Source organism: Bufo bufo, chromosome 2 (assembly GCF_905171765.1).
Source record: "Bufo bufo chromosome 2, aBufBuf1.1, whole genome shotgun sequence".
Classification (NCBI taxonomy): domain Eukaryota; kingdom Metazoa; phylum Chordata; class Amphibia; order Anura; family Bufonidae; genus Bufo; species Bufo bufo.
Window position 1 is genome coordinate 657,790,243 of NC_053390.1, and position 6,000 is coordinate 657,796,242.

Below are 6,000 nucleotides of genomic sequence, written 5' to 3' on the forward strand. Positions count from 1 at the left end.
GCCCTCAGAGGGAGAATTAGTGGATTCGGATTGGGATATGGACTCTGCTTTACCGTCCAAGCTGGCCTCTGCTGTGGGCCATCTCATTACCAACATTTGTGACGCCTTTAAAATTCACGATGACCCTCCCAGCTCTCCAGCTCTGACAAGGCTGGTGTGTCCTTTTTTCGCCCCAAGCAGGTGTCTACAGTATTCCCTCTCCATGCCGACTTCTCGTCGGTAGTTTCTAAGGCCTGGTCTCGCCCTGATGCCCATTTTACCCCCCCTAAGAAATTGGATATCTGTTATCCCTTCCCGGCGGATTGCATCTCCACTTGGGCGTCTCCGCCTAAGGTTGACCCTCCCGTGGCCCGCTTGTCCAAAAGCACGGTCATTCCTGTGGCGGACGGCTCCTCTCTTCAGTCCGCTGAGAACCGGCGCATGGAATCCCTTACAAAGGCCATATTTGCCGCCTCCGGTTCAGCCCTCAGGCCGGTCTTTGCTTCCGCCTGGGCCGGGAAAGCGGTCTCGGAATGGGCTTCCCAGCTAGATCAGGAACTTGATTCGGACGTCTCCATTCAGGACCTCTGTGCTTTAGCCCAGCTCATTGTTCAGGCAGGAAAATTCATTTGTGAGGCCTCTCTTGATGCAGGGGCCCTCATGGCTCGTTCCTCTGCTCTGGCCATTTCAGCTAGGAGAGATCTTTGGCAAAAGGTTTGGACGGCGGATGCCGCTTCCAAGCGGTCACTTGCTCGCCTTCCCTTCGCGGGCTCCCGCTTATTCGGGTCCCGCCTGGACGAGATCATTTCTGAAGCCACGGGGGAAAAGAGCACCCATCTTCCCCAGCCTAGGACCAAGAGCGCCATTCGAGGCCGTCCTGGTTTCTCTCGCTTTAGGTCCTCTCGCAGGGCTGCCGGTCCTCGATCCGCGTCCGTCATCTAACTCTTCCCAGGATAGGCGTAAAATGCCTTTTTTTCAGACCCAACCCTCCTGGCGTAAGTCCCAGCCTGCTCGCCCTCCCACGGCCAAGCAGACCCCCGCCTGAAGGTGCGCCCCCCCCCCCCCGGGGGGGGGGGGCCTCCTCCTGTTCAGGGACATCTGGCAGGCGCACTCGAAGTTGTATCTTCCGGATACAAAATCGAATTCGCGTCCCTCCGGTTCGCTTTTTTCGCTCCCGTGTCCCGAGGGACCCCCAGTGTGCGGCCGACTTCTCCGAAGCCATTCGCACCATTCTGGAAAAAGGAGTGATCACTCCCGTTCCTCTAAGGGACGATTCAAGGGGTTCTACTCGAACCTTTTTGTGGTCCCCAAAAAAGAAGGTTCGGTAAGACCAATATTGGACCTCAAGCGGTTAAACCGTTTCCTCCGTCTTCGGCGGTTCAGGATGGAGTCCCTCAGATCCGTGGTGGCCTCTCTGGAAAGAGGGGAGTTTGTCGTCTATCGACATCCAGGATGCTTACCTCCACGTCCCGATCGCTCAGTGTCGCCAGCGTTTCCTTCTCTTTGTGGTGGGGAACGACCATTATCAATTTGTCGCCCTCCCCTTTGGCCTGGCGACGGCTCCTCGGGTGTTCACCAAGATCCTTGCCCCTGTCCTGGCCTTGCTCTGCTCCAGAGGTGTTTTCTTCCCTACTTGGACGATCTGCTCATCAAGGCGCCCTCCTGTTCCCAGACGTCCACAAGCGTGAACCTCACGCTGCAAACCTTGGAACGGTTCGGTTGAATTATCAACCTTCCCAAGTCGTCGCTTACCCCATCCAGACAACTCGTCTTTCTGGGGATGTTACTGGATACAGAAGCGGCGGAGGTTCGGCTCCCACCGGAAAAGCGCCAGCTCCTTCACCGTTCGGACCCTGCTTCTCCACCGCCGTCCGTCCTTCCGGTCCAGCATGCGAGTATTGGGACAGATGGTGTCCTGTTTCGAAGCGATTCCTTTCGCGCAATATCACTCCCACACCTTCCAGACGGCAATTCTGTCTGCCTGGGACAAGTCTCCAGAGAGTCTGGAGCGGCCCTTCCCCCTTCCTCCCCATGCTCGGACCTCCTTCCTCTGGTGGTTACGGACCCCCCCTCCTGGGAAAATCCTTTCTGCCAATGACCTGGTTGGTGGTTACCACCGATGCCAGTCTGCAGGGTTGGGGGGGGGGGGGGTGTTTCCTCCCCGGTCCATCCAGGACACTTGGTCTCCATCGGAGTCCAAACTGCCGATAAACATTCTGGAACTGAGGGCGATTCTCTTATCGCTTCGGCATTGGACTCCACTACTTCGGGGTCATCCCGTTCGTGTCCAGTCGGACAACGCCACGGCTGTGGCGTATATAAATCATCAAGGGGGCACTCGCAGTGCAGCGGCTATGCGGAAGGTGTCACATCCTCCATTGGGCGGAAACTCATGTTCCGGCCCTGTCTGCCATTTACATTCCGGGGGTGGACAACTGCGGCGGACTTCCTCAGTCGGACGACGATCGACCCGGGCGAGTGGTCTCTGCATCCCGACGTGTTCGAGTCCATTTGACTCCGTTGGGGTTGTCCGGATGTGGATCTCATGGCCTCCAGGTTCAACCACAAGCTCCCCACCTTCCTGTCCAGGTCCAAGGACCCGAGGGCGTATGTTGCCGACGCTCTCGTTTTTCCGTGGACGGAATTTTCCCTCCTGTACGTGTTTCCGCCCCTCCCTCTTCTGCCACGGGTTCTCCGGAAAATCGCGTCAGAGGCCAAGTTCTCGTAGCCCCGGATTGGACTCGCCGGACTTGGTACGCCGACCTTATGCTGCTCCTGGGAGACGCGCCTTGGCCGCTGCCTCTAAGAGAAGACCTCCTCTCTCAAGGGCCGATCTTCCACCAGCATTTAGGGTCGCTGCGTTTAACGGCATGGCTATTGAGACCGCAGTTTTAACGAGACAGGGTTTTTCAGCAGATGTGGTTTGTACCATGATCCGCGCACGAAAGCCGTCCTCGTCCAGGATTTATTACCGGACCTGGCGGTCTTACCTGGGTTTTTGCGAAACTCTGGATGTTCATCCCCTTCGTTTTTCCCTTCTCACGGTCTTGTCCTTCTTGCAGTCCGGTCTGGACCTGGGTTTGGGTCTCAGCTCATTAAAGGGTCAGGTCTCGGCGCTTTCCATCCTCTTCGAGCATCCTCTGGCCCCTCTCGGGCCTGTCAAAAACTTTATCCAGGGAGTCGCTCACTCTGTTCCCCCGTATCGCTCTCCCATTCCACCCTGGGACCTTAATGTTGTGCTAACGGCACTCCAATCTACCCCCTTCGAGCCTTTGCGGAGGGTTTCTCTTCGCCTTTTGTCCTGTAAGGTCATGTTCCTTGTGGCCATCACGTTCCTTCAACGGGTGTCTGAATTGGCGGCACTTTCTTGCGCGGAGCCCCTTTTGGTCTTCCACCAGGATAAGGCGGTTCTCCGTCCTGTTCCTTCCTTCCGAAGGTGGTCTCCGCCTTTCACCTCAATGAGGACATTGTCCTCCCTTCCCTTTGTCAGTCTCCTTCTCATCCTCGAGTACGGGAGCTTCACCGCCTGGATGTTGTTAGGGCCCTGAAGATTTGCCTGGAAGTCACCGGACCCTTTCGGCGCACGGACTCTCTCTTTGTGGTTCGCGCAAGGGGTTGGCGGCGTCCAGGGTGTCTATTGCCCGCTTCATCAAGATGGCTATTGTCGAGGCTTACCGCGCTAAGGGCAAGGAGACTCCTTTTGGTGTTACCGCTCACTCTACCAGAGCAGTCGGTGCTTCTTGGGCTCAGAGGCATCGGGCTTCGGCCGAACAACTGTGTAAGGCGGCCACCTGGTCTTCCTTGCACACCTTCACTAAGTTCTACAGGGTGAACACCTATGCATCGGCGGATGCTGCTTTGGGCCGCCTGTTCTTACAGACGGCGGTTTCTTGATACCTCCGGTGGTTTTCGCCTTGGGCTGTAGTCCCTCCCCTCTTGGACTGCTCTTGAACGTCCCAAGGTTTCCTGTGTCCCCCAAGGAATTGGGCGAGAAAACAAGATTTTTGTTTAACTTACCAGTAAAATCTCTTTCTCGCTCTTCCTTGGGGGACACAGCACCCACCCATTGTTCTGGTTTACCGTTACGGTTTAGTTGCTCCTGTCGGGTAGTTGACTTGTTTGGTTTTATATGGTTGGTCATTGCCTATCTTTCACTACTTGGACACGCAACTGGTAGTCTATCTCTCAAGGCTGAGGGTATAGCTGCTGGAGGAGGGGCTTAACAGTTTTCACTTAGTGTCACGCCTCCTAGGGAGTTGAGCTATACCCAAGGTTTCCTGTGTCCCCCAAGGAAGAGCGAGAAAGAGATTTTACTGGTAAGTTAAACAAAAATCTCGTTTTTTAATCGGATCAATGTTTTTAATGAACCATTTTCCCCAGTATTTCAGAAGGAAATGCACTATAGCCAACATATGCAACATTTGCCATACTCCTACCCTAAATAAGTGACAAAATTGACACCTGTTATTCCATAGAATGATGAATGACTTCACTGCTATTATTTTGAGCATTCCCTTTTCAATTAATGATTCAATTACTCAGAATGAGCAGCATGCATGTCCTAATTTTTGGATCTATTATTTTTCTATTACTCAACTAAACTGTTTGCTATGTAGAAATGCATTTCTACCAAAAACAGTGATTTGTCAGGTTAATGATGCTGGACTGCTTTTTTTTAAACTACTGTACATGATGGAAATTGTGATTCAGTAGACCAGTTCACCTTCCTTCACTGCTCTATGGTCATCGGTCACATTGCCTAGTTGTAGCTCTTTCATTCAAGTGAATGCGCCAGAGCTGCAATACCAAACACAGCCACTATCCAGTGCTCGTTTCTGTAATTGGTTAGCTGTGAGGAGGCCGCAGCTCTTAAATATACTTCTAATGATTTTTCCAGTTGTATACTTTATTGTTAATCGATTAAATGATTTTCCTTTTTGTACACTGAACATTTATAGTTGACAGATTCTAGAGGTTTTTTTTTTTATCTTGAGATCCATGGAAAGAGATAATTACTCAGATTGTCAATGCTAAGAGCTTTTGTTTTTTATTTACACCTCCAAGTGTTCTGAACGGTGTAATAATCACAGTGAGTGTATAGCTGTATGGGATTAAGGGAGTTGTGCGCATGCTGCTATATGGAGTTTGCTGCAATTCCTAATGGAAATCGGTGTTTACTTCCAGCTCTAAAACTATGCTTGTGTATCCTGTCTGTCAGGAAAATGATAGGGGATGCTAATTGCTGCATACTCCTGGGGATGAGAACACAAAATAATCCTAGCACAGTGCTTGTGTACCAGTCACGAGTATAAAAAGGAAACCCCAGTGAGTAATGGTGCGAATATAGACAACAGATACAGCCAGGTCCATAAATATTGGGACATCGACACAATAGTAACATTTTTGGCTGTATACACCACCACAATGGATTTGAAATGAAACAAACAAGATGTGCTTTAACTGCAGACTGTCAGCTTTAATTTGAGGGTATTTACATCCAAATCAGGTGAACAGTGTAGGAATTACAACAGTTTGCATATGTGCCTCCCACTTGTTAAGGGACCAAAAGTAATAGGGCAATTGACTTCTCAGCTGTTCCATGGCCAGGTATGTGTTATTCCCTCATTATCCCAATTACAATGAGCAGATAAAAGGTCCAGAGTTCATTTCAAGTGTGCTATTTGCATTTGGAACCTGTTGCTGTCAACTCTGAGATCCAAAGAGCTGTCACTATCAGTGAAGCAAGCCATCATTAGACTGAAAAAAACAGAACAAACCCATCAGAGAGATAGCAAATACATTAGGCGTGGCCAAAACAACTGTTTGGAACATTCTTAAAAAGAAGGAACGCATTGGTGAGCTCAGCAACACCAAAAGACCCGGAAGACCACGGAAAACAACTGTGGCGGATGACCGAAGAATTCTTTCCCTGGTGAAGAAAACACCCTTCACAACAGTTGGCCAGATCAAGAACACTCTCCAGGAGGTAGGTGTATGTGTGTCAAAGTCAACAATCAAGAG